This window comes from Tachypleus tridentatus, chromosome 4 (genome assembly GCF_004210375.1).
Source record: "Tachypleus tridentatus isolate NWPU-2018 chromosome 4, ASM421037v1, whole genome shotgun sequence".
NCBI lineage: Eukaryota > Metazoa > Arthropoda > Merostomata > Xiphosura > Limulidae > Tachypleus > Tachypleus tridentatus.
Window position 1 is genome coordinate 39,255,412 of NC_134828.1, and position 22,581 is coordinate 39,277,992.

Sequence of the window (22,581 nt, forward strand, 5' to 3'; positions counted from 1 at the left end):
AAGGCAGCTAGTTATCACCACCCACCGACAACTCTTGGGCTACTCTTTTACCAACGAATAGTGGGATCGACCGTAACATTATACACCCCCCACGGCTTGGAGGGCGAGCATGTTTAGCGCGACGCGAGCGCGAACCCGCAACCCTCGAATTACGAGTCGCACGCCTTACGCGCTTGGCCATGCCAAGCCTGCTATAAAAAAACACACTTCTTTTGTTTACCATCAACTTTGTAATCTGCTGAGAGTAATGACTAAAATGTAACACTGAGAGTACGTTCGTATCGATATATTTATATTTTAAGAAATATTACGATAAAACATATTGGAATATACCTATTCAAAATAAAGTATATTCAGTGTTGTACATGTTAGATTAACAATAACAGTGGATAAGAGGTAAGGTTACGGACGTACAAAGCAAAACACAGGGTTTCGATTCCTGCGACGTACAAAGTACAGGTAGTCTCACTCGTGGCTTTGCGCTGAGAGAAAGATTTATTATGTAGTACAAGGTAAAGAAGTAAAACTCTTATACAGGTGGCAAAACCTTTGACTGATCTAATTCTTCTTTATTAATTTTAAAACTCTTGAAATACACTCATAATGTTTGTTTTAATTTGTTATCAGTTCACACTAATATAATATAATAACATAAGCTTACCTTTGTGAAATAATTTAATTTTAATTTTTTAAGTAACCTTTGATACCACCAAATAGTCCTTTCTATGTCACTGCGCAAGGGAAATTACTTGAATTTTGTACTAATACATTCGTTTCCTTAAATGTTCCCTTGCCGGCGCAGCGGCAGGTCTTTGTATTTACAACGTTGAAAGTTAGGAGCTCGCTTGTTCTCGGTGGACACAGCAGATAGCCCGATGTGACTTTGCTATAAAAAAAAATAAGAATATACTGGTTTAATAAATTAATTAATACTAAGGTAAGAACTCTAGTTCATGAACCATGTGAGGAGCGTTTGTTCATTGATTCGTCCCAAAAAATTCTAAGGTTTTCCCCTTCAAAATGGTAATACTTATACACATGTTCCTGCTACCCTTTCGGTTCACTTAAAGGAAACATACAAACATCTCAAGCTACTTCTTAATACGGTTAAATACACAGAATATAATTGGCTGCTTTGTGAAGTCTTAAAAGTCATTTGTATATTGTTGGGTCAACAATCTGGTTACACAAAGTTTCCATTGTTTTGGGTTTATGGGATACCAAAACACGAAATCAGCACTGGATAAAGAAGTAACAGCCACGCAGAGTCAGACTGATACAATAATAGAAAAAAACTTGAACATGAACATTTGAATGACGTAAAAATGTCCCATTAGCTCCACTTTACATAAAAATGGGCGTGATAAATCAGTTTCTAAAGACCTCAGAGAAAAATGGTGATTGTTTTATGTGATTCCCAGCTATTTCAAAATAGAAATTTAAATAAGAGGTTTTTGTTGTATCTCAGTTTACAAAGTGGTCTTCCTGATGAATAGTTTGAAACTACAATAAAGAAAGTTGAAAAAGAACCATGGATTGCCTTTAAAGATGTTATTTACAATTTTTAAGGAAACAACATTGACCCATATTACGAAAATATTTTCAATAAGATGCTCGATAATTTTAAAGAGCTGGGTTGTAATATGAATTCAAAAGTTCATTTCTTACACTCTCATATTGACTATTTCCCTGAAAATATCCGTACCGTCAGTGAAGAGCAAGGGAAAAGGTTTCATCAAGACATTAGGAAAATGGAAAGAAGGTACCAAGAAAGGTGGAATATTAGCATGATGGCTGATTACTGCTGGTCATTCAAACGAGGTGCTCCAGATGCATTACATAAAAGAGAGACTAAAACATAGATTTTACACACAAGATCAGGATGAATGAGGATTCATATTTATTTGGCATCAATGTGATTTCCTTTTCATAAGTTTGTTTGTATTTTTGTTAATACATATAACAACACCCCTATGGCACAGCAGTATGTCTGCGGACTTAAGAAAAATGTCATTTAACAGCTTGGCACTACTTCATGCGGATGTACACCCTGCCGTATAAAAAGGATTGTCTAGAGCATGATAGTCAGAGTAGAGTTAATGAATGTCTGGTGATTGGGAGTTATATTAGTTTGGACAGTTGGATGTGATACTTCGTGCTGGTATAGTTCGTTCGCTATGCTTTCAGTTACTGCCTTTCTATTGTATTGGGAGTTGGAATGCTAACTCCAATAAGTTTAGTAAGGTAACTTACCAATAAGGTAAGTTTTAATCTTACTTACTCCCAAATGGTAATACCTTATTTCCTTATTTTATTTTTATTTCAATTAATTCTTTATTTGGGAAAGCAGTCACCTTCCCACAACTAATTTCTATTTCTAATTCTTTATCTATTACTATTCTTTATTTCTTGTGTGAGACTGGTGAATGGAGGTTAAGACTGATAGATAGTGTATCCCCACCGCTATGTGAGTACTACCATATAGTTACCTCCAAAACCTATTATCTATCATTGTGGCTTGTAACTTGGGATATTTTAAGTTGATGCAGTGTTTTTAGTTTTATTTGTTTTTGTTTCGGCTTGTTTTTGAGTTAAAATAACAAATTATATAAATACTTAGAGATTTGGATTTACTGTTTTTAACGCAGTTCTTCCTTATGATTTTACTATTTAACTTCATTAAAATCTAATTAGTTTCACTAATATATATGTATATACATATATATGGCCAGTACATAGCATCGTCAACACATTTTTCTCGATACGATATATGTGCAAACAGGTGGTAGGTTTGATCTGAAAAGGTTTATTATGTTGGCTTAACGTTAAGCCTTGTCCTGATGAAAGGCTTAAGATCAAGATATGGAATGAACTGACATTTAACGATTTGTCAGCCAACTCCTTTCTGTCTGACAGATAAAAACGATAAAGTTAAACTGGCCAGTAGTTTGTGAACTTCCGTCAGAAGAAGAAATAACTATATTGATAATACATATTTGATTTATAAAATACGATCTAAACTTCCGGTCTTTTATCTGACCTGTGAGTCCTTCACTGGATATAATTCTGTTGGATGATCTTCAGAGGAGACAGATATAAAGTAGCAGAACAACTTATCGTAATACGTATGTCCGAATATAATTGTTAAAGTGTTAACAATATTTCAATAAGAATATTAACAAGTGTTTAAAAACGTACAAAATAAGGAAAATTTAAGTCTTACAGTTATGTCATTTATTTGCTCAGCAGGTGTAATAATAATAATAATAATTTAAGTAGCTACTGACTATAATTAACTTTAACATTTATATAGCTGTAGTTATATCTCTTCTTTATTATCGGACACCCCTCGAAAGTTTGATGTTCGTAATGTCATTTCCATTATGTTCCAGTGGATTTTTGGTATTTATGAAAAGGTTCTTTTTCACTTTCTTAAAGTAACTATATAGTAAAACATCTGTACGAATCTTGGAGAGTTGAATGTGATACTCCAAGGCATCATCCTTAGTTATAAGCACTCACTATTTATCTTATGGCCATTCAAAAGCGGAAGCACTTAGGATAAACAGTAAACAACAAAGACATATTTTTACCTAGGACTATATTTCCCTCTGAGTATCATCAGAAGATTTTTTTACGTCTTCTACCATTGTGGACCACTTTATAGTGACACTTGAATCTAAACTGTTCAGAACATTACTTCATACATATTATGCAGTACGACATGGTAAAAAGAAAATGTTAATATGCTACTTCCAATGCCACACAAGTATACAGAGATATAGGAATAATTTCATACTCTGAGGACTAGTAGGAGTTACACACTTATTCATGGACTACTCATGAATTTTTCATGATTACTGTTCATTACTGATACAATGTGTGTGTTTTAAAGTTATCACTCTATATAAATCAGTAGAGGTTAATTATGTTTCGACTTAAATGTTCAATTATAAAATCTGTGACACTTTTTTTACCGTTCAGGAATTTTATCATCCTAATTTAATACGGATATAAATTTAATCAAGCACTTGTAGTAGAGCTTTTTTTATGTGAAGAAAATGGCCAATGTCAGCGCATCACCCGGATGTGATACATGTGCAAACAAGTAGCGTGAAATAAATATATCACTAGCATCATTAAAGCATAACTAGTGAAAATTGAACACACGATGATTTTAATTAATCCTGATGTATTCAGATCGTAAAGTTGTTCAAGCATCTTTAGCACAGCAGTTACTGAAAGTGTTATTCAGCAAATAAAGTAATAATGGTCAGCCTAGGAAATGAAACACATTAAAGTCTACATATTGTAATAAAAGGGCGCATCTGTTAGCTTGCGTGTATGTTTGAGCACTATGGCTCAAAAAGGAAAGAACCTAGAAACCTGAAACCTGCACCCATACTAAATAGACCCTAAGAGTGTGCAGCTGGGTATTATTACTTGTTCATGTTAGTGCGCGCGTGCGTGTGTGCATCTTTTTATGCGAAAAACACATAGAAAAGAACTGTGATTGCTATAGCCCCAAGGAGAACCTAGAAACCTGAAATTTTGCACTCATACTAAGTGGACTCTGAGAGTATTTAACTAGGTATTACTTATCCTCTCCACTTACGTGCACACATGCATATGAGAATGCTTTTAATGAGGCAATCTAGCAAAATCCACATAGGAACTAAGTTGTTTATATATACAAAAGTCAGTGCGTTTCGGAACAACATATTCCAAATATTTTATGTCATGTTGCTTAGCAATAAAAATATATAAGTTATACTTTTATTCTAATATGGTTCAGAATACATACACTATCAATCTAATAGCCCCACGCTAGTACAGCGGTATGTTTCCGGATTTACAACGCTACAATCAGGTGATTCCCATCACTGGGCTCAGCAGATAGCACGATGTGGCTTTGCTATAGGAAAACACACACACACACAGACACACACACATCAATCTAATAACCTGAGTGAAGCGAGTATACAAATAAAACAGAAATGTATTTTCATACAACAAATAAAGTATTAGTGGGATTTTAACCATACTGGCTAGCTTCAATATTTGTTATAGTGAGCTCTCAGGCTACTACAGTTGGAGGAAAACATTTATATTTATCACAAAAAATAAAATAATAATGTTAACACTTTAATGTTGAGTGAAACCGAGCCCTGGAATAGTATTTCACGGATTTTAGATTACTCATGCTAAAAATAATTCCAACCATACGTATTCAAGTGAAATAAAAAACAAACTTAGATCAACTTGTACATGTCTATACCACCTCTTGATGTGAGTATTACCTAAGTTTAGAAGGACATGACACGTAACAGATCTAAACACGTATCAGCACTACATAGCATAATAATAATAGTGCGTAACTTTGTCTAAAGTAGATTTAAAAAAATTACCCCTTTTATTTCTATGTTTACGAGTATATCACTAATTGCAAGCAGAACACGTAAACGAAAGTTTAGAATAATTAATTAATGAACTGAAATGTGTATTTTTTCTTATCATCTTACTTCACAATTCTAAAGTTTTCTCTATTCACTTAAACATTTTTTGCTCTCCTAGTAATTCTGTAGTTTAAAACTATAACGTTTTTACTAAGAGGAGAACTCAGTTGCTATGTTTTATTTTTAATTAAAAGTCTCATAGCAATACATGTATATGTAAAATAATAATAATTGTTTGTTTTTGAATTTCGCGCAAAGCTACACGAAGACTATCTGCGCTGGCCGTCCCTAATTTAGCAGTGTAAGACTAGAGGGAAGGCACCTAGTCATCACCACCCATCGATAACTGTTGGGCTACTCTTTTACCAACGAATAGTGGGATTGACCGTAACATTATAACGCCCCTACGGCTAAAAGAGCGAGCATGTTTGGTGAGACGGGGATTTGAACCCGCGACCCGCAAATGACAAGTCGAACGCCTTAACCTACATTGCCATACCGGGCTAAAATAATAATAAATCAGATTTTAAATAGTCACAGGAGTTAAATGTGTATAACTATGACCGATAATAAACTGTTGAGATGCATAAAATATATAATGTAAAATTGAAAATATAAAATACTCATTTGATATCTAGCTACAGTCTGTACTATCTATAAAAATATACGAGCTAATGTCAGTCATGAGTTTCTACCTGTATCAATAAAAGTAGTTAACTGAAATACTTATCTGAGGTGAATGTACTGAAAACATTTCAGTTTACTGTCGTATATACACTAAGAGCTAAAAATATTCTACAACTGCCGTTCGGAATTTCACCCAACTTCCAGTGAAGGTTATAATATATTAGGGTTAATAATTAGTCAAAGAACATTACATTTCATGATTACATTGACTGGAACGATAACACTGTTTCCTTCACCACTAAAGAAAATGAAATATAAAACATCGATTTTACGTACGAGAGAGAAAAACACATTTGCTCAACATTGTCCTACATAGTGTACTAGAATACAAAATTAAAATAACAATTACATATGTGTGTATGTGTGTGATAGAAAGAACAGTTATTCAGCTTTCAATGAACCACAAAAAGTTCACTAACAACTGCTTATATATGTGTATGAGACAAAGAGAGCTGTTCAAATTTGACAATAAAGTGAGTGGACCATAAAAACAAAGAGAAATACGTTTATATGAGAAGGGAAAAAGTTATTCAACCTTGCCAATAGAGTGAGTGGACCATAAAAACAAAGAGAAATACGTTTATATGAGAAGGGAAAAAGTTATTCAACCTTGCCAATAGAGTGAGTGGACCATAAAACAAAGAGAAATACGTTTATATGAGAAGGGAAAAAGTTATTCAACCTTGCCAATAGAGTGAGTGGACCATAAAAACAAAGAGAAATACGTTTATATGAGAAGGGAAAAAGTTATTCAACCTTGCCAATAGAGTGAGTGGACCATAAAAACAAAGAGAAATACGTTTATATGAGAAGGGAAAAAGTTATTCAACCTTGCCAATAGAGTGAGTGGACCATAAAAACAAAGAGAAATACGTTTATATGAGAAGGGAAAAAGTTATTCAACCTTGCCAATAGAGTGAGCGGACCATAAAAACAAAGAGAAATACGTTTATATGAGAAGGGAAAAAGTTATTCAACCTTGCCAATAGAGTGAGTGGACCATAAAACAAAGAGAAATACGTTTATATGAGAAGGGAAAAGTTATTCAACCTTGCTAATAGAGTGAGCGGACCATAAAACAAAGAGAAATACGTTTATATGAGAAGGGAAAAGTTATTCAACCTTGCCAATAGAGTGAGTGGACCATAAAACAAAGAGAAATACGTTTATATGAGAAGGGAAAAAGTTATTCAACCTTGCCAATAGAGTGAGTGGACCATAAAAACAAAGAGAAATACGTTTATATGAGAAGGGAAAAAGTTATTCAACCTTGCCAATAGAGTGAGTGGACCATGAAAACAAAGAAAAATACGTTTATATGAGAAGGGAAAAAGTTATTCAACCTTGCCAATAGAGTGAGCGGACCATAAAAGAACGACGTGCATATGAGAAACTGTCAATCTAAGAGACAAGGAAAATTGTACAGAAATTATATATATTTATAATAAAGATACAGTTTCTAGCAATGATAAATCAAGCTAATTGAACCTTAAAAGTTCGAACAACAGCTACATAGATACGTTAAAAGGAAAGAGATATTTTATACCACATTAGCAAAGTCCAGTGCTATGCAAACTTCAAACAGAACTACATATGTGTGCGGAAAAAGACTTAGATTTCATCTAATGAAACTGTGTGAATCATGAAACAGAAAATAGAAGCGAGCAGGTAACCGTATACGAGACAGACAGGTGTTCAAGCTTCTGCCTGTAAAGTTATGGAATCATAAAAGTGCTGTACAACAGCTATGTGTGTTTAAGATAAACACACGTTCAACCTTCATCAGTAAAGCTCAGTGGACCATACCAATTAAAACAGATTTATCAAAGTTTTCCACAAACTAAAAGCGAAGATCCTTTTTTCATTGTCTTTGCTAAATCTGTACGAGTGGTTTAGACACACCTGCTAGATCAAGATAACTTCTAATTCACGTGCAGCTAAAGTGATAGTAAAGATAACTAGGAGAAAAACTATCTCTATCCACACATGTAATTAACACATATCAGTTTTCGATAGCAGAACAGCGTGTCATATAAGTAAATAAAACATATACATATATATAAATTTAACATGCTTTGGTACCAAAATAAGAACTGTGGAAACATGTTTATTTGAAACGATCGAAATGTTCGATAATTTTATGGCTCCAGAGTAAACGCACCATATTGAGATTATATTTATGTAACAATATTTTTCTGTTGTTTCGTCGTTTTGCAAACATTATTCAATTGGCCAACATACTTTCAGTTCTAGTCAGATTGGCTTAAAACTTGGTATGAGTATTAGTTGTTCTAATATACCCGTTTTTCATTTTCGTTTTCTTTGTTTTGGCTTTCCTAAGGATATTATGTGTCAAGAGTTAAACAATCTAAAAATGTAGAACACTTAGCGGAGATACTAAACTGACAAACTGTGAATAATGGATTACTGGAGGCACACAACAAGGCATGACGAGTGAAGCTTCCTTCTGCTGATAGAATAAAACATTTAGTAAAATAACAAATAAGATATTTGACTCGGATTTAGCCCACTGTTCGAGGTGATGTATTGGTGTACGAGGTATATTTTCCGACAGTGGCACAGCGGTACGTCCGAGTTTTGATAATCGTAGCTGACAGTGCCTAAATAGCCCATTGTGTAGTTTGGTGTTTAATTACAACAACCTGTAGGGGAACCTTTAAAAGAATCAACAAATTTCATTATTACCGATCATATTTGCTTCATATATTTCTATTTTACTGTCAGTACAGATGAGATACGACGAATCAAAATAAGCTTCTACTCACTCGTTGTCAACAGTTCACCCTGAAACTGTGCTTTCTTTGGTCAAAGAATGGTGGCTTTTGAAGTGGCTGTAAGATATAACAGATTTCTTTTGCAATGTTTTTCATATAACATTATTAGAAGTACTTCAATTCTCACAACTGAAGGAGTTTACCAGTGGTAAATATGACAATTACACTTTTTCTGTAGGTGATCAGTCAGGTTTGTTTGTTTTGTTTTGTTTTTTAAGTCTCGCGCAACGCTACACGAAGGCTATCTGCGCTGGCCGTCCCTACTTTAGCAGTGCAAGACTAGAGGGAAGGCAACTAGTCATCACCACCCACCGCTAACTCTTTGGCTACTCTTTTACCAACGAATAGTTGGATTGACCGTCATATTATAACGCCACCACGGCTGAAAGGGCGAGCATGTTTGATGTGACTGGGATTCGAACCCACAACCCTCAGATTACGAGTTGAGTGCCTTAACCATCAGTCAGGTTACAGTTTGATAGATAAATTAACGAATGACTACTGAAGGAGTCTGGCAGTGGTAAATGTGGCAACCAGGTAGAAATTTGATTGCTTTACTAACCAATGGCAAATACATGCTACGATTAAACAGGCTGGTGGTTAGGTGCAATCATGAGTTCAAATCATCGTCATTTAAAACTTCAGTATTTCATTAGTGAAAGCGTTACTTTCACGTTGAAATACTTTATTTATTTATAAAATATGATTATAACTTCATTCTTCTGCTTTTCTTCTTTTTTCAAACAGTTTCTCAGTATGAATAAAAAACATGTGTGCAGTTCTTCACATTTAATGTCCCTGTGTGCAGTTCTTTTTTCACATCTAATGTCCCAGACTTGGCCTGGTTTATTGGAGCTTTATTTAAAGAAGTTTTTTCCAGAACATCCGCGTTTGATATTACGATTATTCTATATTCGTAAGGTTGTCATCAGGAGAGACAACGTATTTTAACGTCAATATAATCAACGCAAGGTTAAAGCATTTTTTATTGTTGTTTGCTATTAAGCATAAAGCTACATCAGTGGGCTATTTGTGTTTAGTCCATCTCGTATTTAGAGTAACTAGATTTTCTTAGTGTTATAAGCTCTCAACTTGCCTCTGAGTCACTGGGTGCCAAAATATTTGGTGACTGAAGTAATAAGACAATAGAAAAGGCGAGTTCAATGTCATATTTAATTAAATGTATCCAGATTGAACGTATAGTGAAATTCACACAACAAACATTTTAACAATTGCTACGATTCATATTCTATATGGTTTTCAATCATGTTACGTACCACACTTTCAGCAAATACACACTACCTGGTATCTTATAATGTATTTCAGATCTGTCCAGATAGAGGGCGCTTTACGGTAAACCTAAGACCAAAAATAAATAAGAATGGGACTTGGTAATGTCCCTAGTCACGTGCGTGAAAACATTTTGCTGATCGTTATGTCCCTGAGAGTGTGACCAAGTACTGTGATAAGAGTGAGTGCATGAAGTTTGTTTCATTCAAAACTCCTTTTCTCTGAGGAATATTTCAAATTAGATCAGCGACTGTTCTTCTTTGTTCACATCTGTTTAACCTCATCATCATAATAGTTCGATGTTTACCCGTCGACATCACCTTGATGCTGCAAAAGCGTTGTTACCATGGTTGTTTCAATATTTTATGAGAACAGTTAAAATGTTCAGGCATAAATTCGCAAGAGTCATAATACTTTGTGACATATCTAGTGCTGTTTTTTATACAATTCCATCATATTTCCTCGTGATGCGAATCATATATTACATCAACTGGTTACCTCAGCTATCAAATGTTTTAGCTTTATGATAGTTTTCCACGTTTTAACAGTAGATTTGTAGGCAACTTAACTTTATAACAACCCTATACATAACAACAAGCTAGAGATATTTTTATTCCATTAGACAAATAAACATATAAGTGTGTAAAACGTAAGAAAACTCAACATGTAAACAAACACAGTAATTACTGTAGTCTTTAAACTACTTTTTAAACATAAGCACTCGTGTGTAATTAACATGTTTAGAAAATAAACACATATATTTAATTGTTTAAATAGAGAAGAAATGGGGCTTTAAAATTACAGTAATTAATCATTTACAAACATTATTTTAAAGATATCAAATAAAGCACATAATCCAATACACACAGTTACACTAATTGCATACTAATTGTTAAAATAAACATTGATCTTCTGTTAAATATTCTATCTCAGTAAGAGTTAAACTCAAACATAAAAAGATACATTTACATGTGATTGTAGTAGACTATTATACGTTATCTAAAATTTTCTATTTAGATTCATTATAAAAGAATATGTAAAAACATGACTAGAAAGTCGTTGTACTCCATACTGGAATTATTAGGTAGCATGTTTGCAAAGTATTTTGTATACAGTATGGAATAGAAGTAAATATATAAGCTCCGAATTATTAAAAAAAAAAACACACCTAAAAATACAACTGTCATCCGGAAGTGTGATATTTTGTTTTAAAATGAATTGATGAGTACAAGTAGAATTGACTAAATCTTTCTGAGCATTAATTTATCAAATAACAAAGCACTACATTCCCTCCATATTGTTGAACCCCGCTAGGTGAGAGGTAAGTTTACGGGCTTATAACACTAAAATCTGAAGTTCAATTCCCGAAAATGGACAGTGTATATAGCCTAACTTTTGAATAACATCACTCGGTACTGTTTTCTCTGCTGCTTGAAGAAGTTCCATTTTGAACAACGCATGCGCTTATGATGTATGAAAGTTTGGGAGATATCTCGAGAGTCTCACTACGTTCTTAACGAGCTAATTCAAGACTTCATTCTTCACGTGTATCTGACGGTGACAACCAGAAAGTATCAATGTCCAGAAATAACGTGTTTAAGATATGTTGTCCTTAAATATAAACGTGTAGATATTTAGAGATGAAATCAGGCTATAAGAATACCTAGTGTGCCCAGTTTTCATTCTCAGATATTGTGAGGACGAATACCTACCTGACTTGATCCACGAAGAAAGCGAGCCATCAATAAAGTCATCGCTAGTTTTGTGTATGGTCGTTTTCTATGTCGTTCTGAGTGTCAAAATGTTTGAAGTCGAGTTGCAGTATATACAACAATCAGTTCTGTTGTTTTTCATTGGTCAAGAACTAAAGCTTCAGAAAAGTGAGATGTCTTCACACTGAATCTACTTGGAATTTCTTAAGAAGTAAATTATTTGACTTTCATGTTTTCTAAATCTTTCGTTTAATAACAATGACTGTTAAAACTTTAAAAAAAACTTTCAAGATAAATATAAGTACTGTGTTTTCTTGAAGGTTACCAGATACTTTTGTAACGATTTTTATATTCAGGACTGCAAGTATTCTAATGATTCCAGAAAAAAGCATCGACATGTTAATCTAAATGTTATTTTAGTAATTTATTTTGGAGCCCGTGCTCACGTTAAACGGTTTACTCTTACAAAGTGACTGGTTTTAAAAAATCGTAACATATTTTGTATTAAAATTGTAAAATTAACTGGCTAACTATGAAATGTACAAGGACGTCTTGATGAATAGGTTATTTCTACATAAACATTAAGAAACTTGAGTTATCTCAGTGAAAACTATTCTACGACATCAGTAATGTCTTTCAGGATAAATATATTTCATTTGCTGGGAGACTTGAATTATAAGAAAAGATGTTATTATTCTTTTGAATGAAGTCAGTTAACAGGGTTTTATTATGTAGATTAAGAATAAACTTAATCAGAAGTGTCTTATAATTATAATAGTTTCACATTCCATTTCTTCTTAAAAGACAAAATGTGTTTATGTCGTATAGAGTTATGAAATAAACTTTGATTTGTTGTACATTATTTCATAAGGATAAAAGAAGCAATGTAACAATATTTGGATTTTGAACGCTATACCTGAGAGGACTTAAGATATTGATTGAGTGAGAGTTAATTAAACTTATAAAGTGAATCAAGTGGTAGACAAGATGAATGAAACATCACTAGGATTAAATAACGGACTATCGACAACAATTTCTATCTTGGAACTGATATCCACAGGTGTGGGTATTACGCTATTAAGTGCGCTAGGGATAATCGGTAACATTATATCTCTTCTTGTATTATCTCGACCTCAGATGCAATCCGCAATCAACTGCAGTCTTCAAGGCTTAGCTATTTTCGACACAGGAGTTTTGTTATGTGCGTTAATAATGTTAGGCTTAACAACATTAGGGAAATTAATACATTGGTTACGTTTCTATACCTGGATTGTCTTTCCGTTTATAGTGCCAGTGGTTTATCCAATAGCCTTGATTGCTCAAACTGGATCAGTGTGGATGACGGTTGTTGTGACTATTGAACGATATGTGGCTGTTTGTCATCCATTCAGAGCTAAATCTCTCTTCACATACAAGCGTTCGAGCTTTTACAATATCATTGTAACTGTGATTGCAGTGTGTTACAATATACCTCGCTTTTGGGAAGTTCAAAGGATAGAGAGATGGGATTCTTTCACAAACTCAACAGTGTATGACATCCAGCCATCATCATTCCGCGAAAATAAACTTTACTTTGAAATTTATTACATTTGGATGTACCTCCTGATGATGTATTTCCTTCCATTGCTTACTCTTGCCATCCTCAACACTTTTATCTGGCACACAGTGAATCAAGCTAACAAAGATCGTCAAAAACTCAGCTTTCGGCAGCGGAAGGAGATTAGCCTGTCTATAATGTTGCTCTGTGTTGTAATTGTATTTCTCTTCTGTAATATCACTGCATTCTTTGTGAACATTCTGGAATACTTCGACGTTTACTGGGATTCTTTGGCTCATTGTTCCAATCTCTTAGTGACACTTAACTCTTCTGTTAACTTTATTATATACTGCATCTTTGGACATAAGTTCAAACAAACGCTATTTTCCATATTCTGCAAACAAAAACTACTGCGAATTCAGACTTTATCGTCAGATCGTGGTATTTCTATAAGACTTCAATCCAAAAGATTTCGTCAGTCGCATCTTCATGCTTGTCATCAAGAAAGAAGAAAAGAAAGTGCGGAGCTATAATAATGGCGAAGCCTAAAGTAATCTTTTTTGTACGTGTTTATCATCAGATATCGCCAGTATAATAAACCCTAGGGCTAAGTAGTAAATATTGTTTTGTTTAGGTTTTCATCAAATGTTACCAATCACTCGGATGAGGACACTGAACCAGCCCTAAAGTAATATCTTCATTCCTTAATTTGTTTCAATAGGAAATTTATTCAGTAGTTATTTATTCCATGAAATAACTCATGGAAAATTACCGGTGGATAGATGAAATGGAATACCACTAGTTATTTAATATTCAGCACTTGAGTGTCCAAAACGTTGCTTCAGATCTTGAAATCAGAATCAGATAACTGCCATTATAATGTTCAGTGCTTGAAATATTGGCTCATATTACACGTAATTTTTTTTTTACATGTAAACAGACGGCGTGCCACTTTTACCAAATGTTGATTCATTGTAATACAATGAGCTTTTGTCGTGAAACTGATTTCCATTGTTTTTGGGTAACACATGGTTGTATTATTCTTTGAATAATATCAACCTCTTTTTTATTTCTCTAAAGCTGTATTATGGATAACTTCAGCTCGAATTGTATCCTATTCTAATTTGACAGACAAGTTAGAAAGCTCCTGGAAAACAGGCTTAGTCATCTCTAATTTAAGGATGATGATCAGAAGATCAAAAAGTGATATTGATCCTTCCGTTCTTCAGTTCAAAGTACAGGAACGTCAAAACCACGTGTAAGAGGAACAAGTTACACATTGATCTATTATAGAACTTTTTTCTGCTAATCCTGAAAATCGTGTTTACTATGAAAACATAAAAGTGAAGACTAATCTATCATTTCATCTGTCATTATATCATATCGGCTTCAAAGAATTGCACACTTTTCACTAATCCTGAACAAGGATAAGTCGGAAGAATAAGGCTAGGATTCGTTTATTGGTGGAGTATATAATATACGTATGGTGTTTTTAAGTATCTTTTGCCTGAAAATTTTATGTAAATACAGGATTACTACATGAGTAAAAGACATTTAAAAACTGCAAACATGTATTCTTATTTAAGTTTCACCTGGCATACAGTTATATAAAATCATTATTTGAATTGCCCCCTGTGGAGCAGCGGTATATCAGAGGACCTATAACGCTAAAACTGAGTTTCGATACCCGTGGTGGGCAGCTTTGTGTGGCTTTGTGCTTAATTCCAAACAAACAAACAAAAAATATTTGAACTAGAAGCTTAGTTGCTTCTTGGTGGGACAGCGGTAAGTTGAATAAATTATCGCTAAAATCTGGGGCTCGATTGCCCAAGGTGGCCACAACAGATAGCTCAAAATGAGTTTGATCTAAAACAAACAAACCAATCACAATTCATTTACGAAATATATTTTTGTTTTCGAGTGTGCTCAGTTACTATATTTTTTCTTATTTGTCTAATAAGGATACCCAACATTGGTTAAGACTTTCGACTCATAATCCGAGGGTAGCGGGTTCAAATCCCAGCCACACCAAACATACTCGCTCTTTCAGCCGTGAGGGTATTATAATGTGACGGTCAATCCCACTAGTAGCCAAAGAGTTGGTGGTGAGTGGTGACGACTAGCTGACCTCTCTGTAATCTTACACTGCTAAATTAGGGACGGCTACCGTAGATAGTCCTCGTGTAGCTTAGCGCGAAATTAACAAACAAACCAAAAAGGATATCAATTCTGAATACTTTCTATGTTTGAATATTGTGAACAAATAATAAAAAATTGACAGATAAACAATGTTCTAAAAATTATAGTGTTTCCTTTTCGACTCTAGAACTTTATCAGTAATTCGTATAAACAAAATAACTGAGTAAACTTTTGAGTATTTTTAATGAAAATATCTAACATGTTTTGCCCCGATCTTTTAAATTATATACATTGTTTTGTTTGAAATAGGTATGAAATGAAAAAAAGAACTATGTTAAGAGGAAATAATAGGGTGTTTCATTGGGCACAAAGTGGTTGATCTTTGTTTTTACATCGTTAAAGGTTAGTGGAAATTTTACTCTCGTGCTGAGCACGACCGAAAATCAGTTAAGCCTAACTGGGATAATTGGTCAGAATAACATTGGTTGACAGCACAAAAATCTGAAGCAATTTAACAGTAACATAATCTTCATAAACTATGAAAATAAGACGGAAAGCCAATAAATAATACCAGGCCTAAATAAATATATTAAATGATATTTACAATTTTCCACAGCAATAGCTATGAAAACTTTACAGTAACTTACAGATTTGAAATTCTAATTACCAAGTGGGACTGGTTCATATTTTCTTAGCTACTTTTTATCATGAATATAACATACTTTTTTTTATCAAAGTGATATTTCGAAAGAATTTACAAATTGATAATCCTGTATCTCAAGACAACTGATACGGGGTTAAAACTTTTATTACAATAAAGTACAGAACAACGTTTCGACCAGAGGGGTGGGGGTTAGCTTGTCAATGGTACCTGACGCTTCAAAAACTCCGTTCACGATGACCAGCAACTCACTTAAAGTAATAACGTCTTCATTAGAAGGTTGGTACGGGTATTAAAATTTTAACTAAAATAAAGTACAGAACAACGTTTCGACCTTTTTAGGTTACCTTCAGGTTAACGAAGAGAGTTTGCAACTGACTGTTGCTGGGCACTTGGTCGAAACGTTGTTCTGTACTTTATTTTAATTACAGTTTTAACACCCATATCAACCGTCTTATGAATACATTGTTACTTCAAGAACTCTTCTAGCCTTTTTTATATCTAAGTGATAAGATTGACTCTCACTTTTACAGAGAGACAACGGACAAATATACTGAGCAACAACGTCACGAAAGTCTTGAACTTGCAGCTCACAAAGGCTAACTATTAGATAATGCTTAGCCTTACACTGATAGTATAGAGATAAAATATGATTAATATATATAAGAGCAGAGTCAGCTGGTTCAATGAATAGAAAAATCAAACGCTTTGACTAAAAAATGTTTAAAGATATTTTAAAAAAATCATGAAGCATTTTTACTATCAGATATTTTTTGTGTAACGTTATTAACATCAAAATAGCTTACAGAGAGGAAAAAGAGTTTTGAATCTTCTGATTGATAAACATTGTAAAAGGTTTGTGTATATTTTATTTCTGACAAGGCTGTTAAGGGTGTCTGCCACCGTCTCTAATTTCTAATTGCTAACCAGACTTATTGTACACTAAATTTCTTGCTGAAAGATGTTATTTTAGTTTGTAAGTAATTTTGAAACTAGTGAAGCACTTTACTTTAAAAACAATAAGTTATCATGCTTAAATGTGGACCTAAGTTTCCGTGGTCCGCTTCAAATTAACGCAATGAAACTGCGCGTCGCACTTATGGCTCGTTAGTGAGTTATATAAATGAAAGCCAAGTTTACCATTAGATTAGTAGCTCACGAGCTAAGCCACTTGAAAATTAGGGACAACTAGCGCATACAACTGTTCTTAGCGTTTATGAAAAATTCAACAAATGCAATGAATAATCTAAAACACAGTGCTAATAAGAGGCAGTATTCCGGATAATTCGAATCATCCACTAGTCTCTTCAGAGTTCTATTGTACACAGATACGTTGAACCACTCCTTGACTTTAACGCCAGGATAAGAATTGATGTAACATAAGAAAGTCGCCATATCAACATTCATTTTTATTCCAAGTACCCTCACTATAATATTGTCATCTGACCTTTCTTCATCTGTCCTATGACCTTGTAGAATATATTTCCATTATTATTTGTTTCTATCGGGGTCTCAACCATATAAACAGCTTCTGTTCCTGAATACAGCATATTTAGAGCACACTTATCCACAAGTGTTTTCCATTCATATGGAACTGTGTTTTACACTCTAATTAAGTTTTACTCATCAGCACAACCAATAGTATCAACGAATATACTTTGATATACAGATTTCGATCATTCTGAATAGACATTTCCTAACGTAAGATCTGAATTTCATAAGGAAGGAATTTTTTTCTTATGAAATTGTCTTTCCCTACACGCTGCTTTGCATAAGTTCAGAATTTTAGTAATGCCTCAAACAACTGAGAGTTTTTGTTTAAAAAGGGTATTCTTAGCTTTATAAGCCTTCGGGCTTACAATTATTGAGGGAATCAAATATTGATATCTGATACATTCAGATGTTGCTTCTATGCAGGTGGAACTCTTATAAATACAGCACTATGTATATAAAACATAAAGTTCTCATTATCTACGAGTAATGGCGATCAGAATGTCGATTATACACTGAAAGCACTAGATTCCTTTAAATTGTACGTTTATGGTTTTAATTTGCCGTGTTTTTATTTAGATAGTTTCTGAATGTGTCAAACAAGTCATGAATTTTATCACCTAGTATACTTTTTCAGAATTGCATTATGGATATTTTGAATTTTAATGCTAGCAGTTAAAATGCGTTATGTGATACTCTTTCATAAGATTCCAGTTTAGATTACTTAAAAAAATATTTGTTTTGAAGAACGCTAAGGCATCATTATCTCATGCTGAGTAAAATTATGAGTACCCAAACATTTAATAGGTTATTTGCACTCTGTTAACAAGGATAAAAGAAACTCCGAATTCTACCATAATAGTTTACATATTTATTATGCTAGAATTTGGAGTTTCTTATATCCTTGTTAACAGAGTGCAAATAACCTATTAAATAACTTAGCATAATAAATATGTAAACTTACTGGATGAACTCTTACTCTGAGAGAATACGTAACGAATCTACAGAGTTTCTCTACAACATTTACTTATCTCGTGCAAATAATATGAAACATTAAAGAAATTTCTAGATCTCCCGTATATTGATTTATTCCATTACGATGGATTATAATGATATTGGAAACAAAACTTTGGAGATGAAAATTTTTGGGTTTGGCTATCGCGAGTGATTAAAATTGGATTACACTAGCCACCTACTTACAAAGGTGTATTATTGAATTTTATCAACGAGAAAGATAATCCTTTAAATTGTTTTAGAGAAAGGATTAGCTCGGCATATAAGCTTAAATTTGTTCAGACTGTACAGAAAGCATGATAACTGGCACACGTATATATTTTTAAATTTTTTTTTTTTATAAAATCAAGATCCATCACTGATTTTGACCCAAACTGGAGCTAACTCATTCCGCTAATGCTAATTGAAAACTAGCATTGTCAAAATGCTTCAAATACACAAAGTAATTACTTTTAAGTATCTAAACTTTGTCTTATAGAGATTCGCGTAAATCAAGGTTTATAGAGGACGTTTTTCAGACAGCCGCCATATTGAATTTTAAAACGTATCTCATAGAAAATTAGTTTTTATTTTGCAAATTTACGCTATGAATGTCATTTTAATAATTAAAACCACATGTTCTGGCTAGAAAAGTTGAATGAAACATTTAACTTAGTATATGAAGCTTTCTATTTTGCAACTTGCTAGTAGTTAATGAGTCCAGTAGACAGATTTCATCACGTGACAATAAAATCCCAGAAGACATCATACTTAAGACTTCTAAAAATATCCAATCTTTACTGTAAAATATGCTATAAAAATTATATGATTTACTATTATTTTAATACATTACAGTCTACATCAATGTGTATAATAAACAATGTGAAATATTTCAACCATCATGAGCTTTCAAAACATTAATATTGGTGAAATTTTCCTGTTCAGAAACACACTGTGGTGAAGAACAAGTTAGTCATGCGGCATTTGGTGAGATCCTTATGTATATTCTTACAAGGGTATGGATGAGCTTATTGCGAAGATTGACAGCCTTTGGTAGGGTCGTCTACAAAGATTGACCCATTGTTGGTTACATAACGATTATTCTCATATATAATAAGCTTGGTAAGCACATCTTTTGTATGCTGCTCAAGAGCAGCCTTTATGGTGCTTGGTTGGCCTGGCTCACGTTACTAATTAGGCCAGTGCAAATGTAAATTAACGCAGCGAACAATTCAATCGATGTAATGTCCTTCAACATGATTTCTCGTGATATTTCTGAAAGGTCTGTAAATGCTGTAGTTACACCAATAAGCTGCCTTCCAAGTCTCAAATGCAGATTGTTTCCATCATTTATCAAAATTTGACACAGTATTGGAGCCAATAAAAGCATTGGAATGCCATCATTACACATTCTTCCAATTCTAAACCAAATCTAAGGGACTACGCATTGATATAATAACACTAAGTCAATATATAATATGTGATGATAGTGATAGTGTTTAATTAAATAACTGAAGGAAGTAATTAGTTATGAGTGAAGCGGTCTCTTCAGTTATTATCACCATCTGCTCAGAAATGTAGTTAACGCATTTCCTGGAAAAAAGTGTGGTGACGTTTTGTTCTGTATGACATCTCTGACATTTTTCATAGTTAATAAATAATATCATTTAATGTTCTAATTAGTTCATAGTCAACTGGAGATGAACATCCGTTCGTTTGTTAATGGCATGTAACAACAATATCCTTCAGGCAGTACACCAGAAATATATTATAACCATTTAACCTAGAGTTCCAGATTTGTTAGTACTGTCCCAACATTCTAAGCTTTCGTTTCAATGGTACACAATTACGACATCAGATATTAGGCTTTCATATTATTAACAATATTCCTGTTATAAAAGTTCTAGATGAGGTTTCCTATACAGAACTGACGACGTAATTTGGCGAGATTAGCAAACAATCACAAAACTAGTTATGAGAAGAAAGTGTAGGTTTGTTTGTTTGATTTCGGATATCCTCTCAAAATTACTCCTAAGCTATCCGCTTCATGGTCCCTTATTTTGTACTAGCAGACAAGAAAGATGTCAATACTATTTTCTGAAAGGACTATAAGATTGAATTATTGTTCTAGGGAAAAAATCAAAACAACTCATTAATACATTTATACATTATATTAAAATGCGTTTGAATATGACAATCAGGAAGGTAGTTTGACAACCAGTGACGACATAAAGTCGTAGTGGAATAAAATATATCAGAACTACACTTTGATACTGTTGCCATCGAAATTTGACCAGTTTGGGGAAGATATGCAATGCAAAATATTCATGCGTTAAGATAAAAAAAGATTTGTTCAGTTTGGTGATTTAGAATTTTTAAGACGAAAATATCTATACCTTATAATTAATGGGAATGAATGATAAAGGAATGTTGAACAAAATCAAGACACGAAAATTATTTACAAATGTACATGTAACAGCTCATGCTCTAACCATTACAAGAAACGTGTGATATCTTGAAAACTGTTAAGCACAAAAGTCTGTGACAGGATCCATATACATGTTCCAGGCAACATTACGTACATAGCGAAGAAATATCTTAATCTGAGAAAGCAACCTTAGTTAAAAGTACACAAGCTGTTTCCACAAAATATCTGTCTACCCATTGCTGGAGAAAGAAGCAAAACATAATGGTCAAGTTGTAATTTTGTGTGATAAGACTGTTGAAACAGTCGGTTGGAAACTGTCGTACTCAAAGACTAATTGGCTTATAGAAGGACATCAGGGATGGTAGTGTGCTTTGGACATGAAATTTTTACTGCAGAATCTTTTTCAATGGAATCTATACTTCAGAGCTATTTTCCTAGCACGTTCATCAAAAAAGGTAATGATATATAATATAGAAACATAATTGCATGTAAAATGTAGGGAATTCTAAAATTAATTTTTTGTACAACTGAAATTGTTTTTCCTTATGGAATATTACAAACACAAATTAATTTTTTGTAGAACTGAAATTGTTTTTACGTGTGAAATGTTACAAACACAAATTAATTTTTGCAGTACTGAAATTGTTTTTACATGTGAAATGTTACAAACACAAATTAATTTTTGCAGTACTGAAATTGTTTTTACGTGTGAAATGTTACAAACACAAATCAATTTTTGTAGCACTGAAATCGTTTTTACTTCTGCAGTGATTTTTTAAAAATTTCAACATTCACTTATAAGCATCATAACTAATACTAACTTATTGTTTTTTAATGTAATCATAATAAGAGAACTTAAGTAAGCTTAAAGTGTGATACAGAACAAATTACGTGCTTTTTTTCTGAAAACCGATATAATTTCATTTTATTTTAAGGGTGTTCTCTGTTTACCTTTCAGTCTTTTGCTGGAACAGCGATAAATCTACAGATTTACAAAGCTTAAATCATGGGTTCGATTCTTCTAGGTGGACACAGCAGATAACTCGATGTGGCTTTGCTATAAGAAAACGCACACATACATGCTCTTACCTTTACACAATTATTTCGTAAGTTTCTTTTTATGCTGTTGGTTTCCAAAATTATTAACTAATATCATCACCCACAGCCAACAAAATGTTTTTTTTTGTTTCGTTTTCAACCCTGGCATGGCCAAGCGTGTTAAGGGTCGCAGGTTTGTACACCCGTCGCGCAAAACATACTCGCCCTTTCAGCCGTTAGGGCGTTATAATGTGACGATCAATCCCACTATTCGTTGGTAAAAGTGTAGCCCAAGAGTTGGCGGTGGGTGGTGACGACTAGCTGCCTTCCCTTTAGTCTTACACAGCTAAATTA

The 22,581-nt window shown here is 33.4% G+C and overlaps 1 pseudogene; it reads left to right on the forward strand.

Annotated features, from left to right (window-relative positions):
- Window positions 1-12,865: 12,865 nt before the first annotated feature.
- On the forward strand, window positions 12,866-14,010 carry LOC143248106 (FMRFamide receptor pseudogene; annotated as a pseudogene).
- Window positions 14,011-22,581: the final 8,571 nt, after the last annotated feature.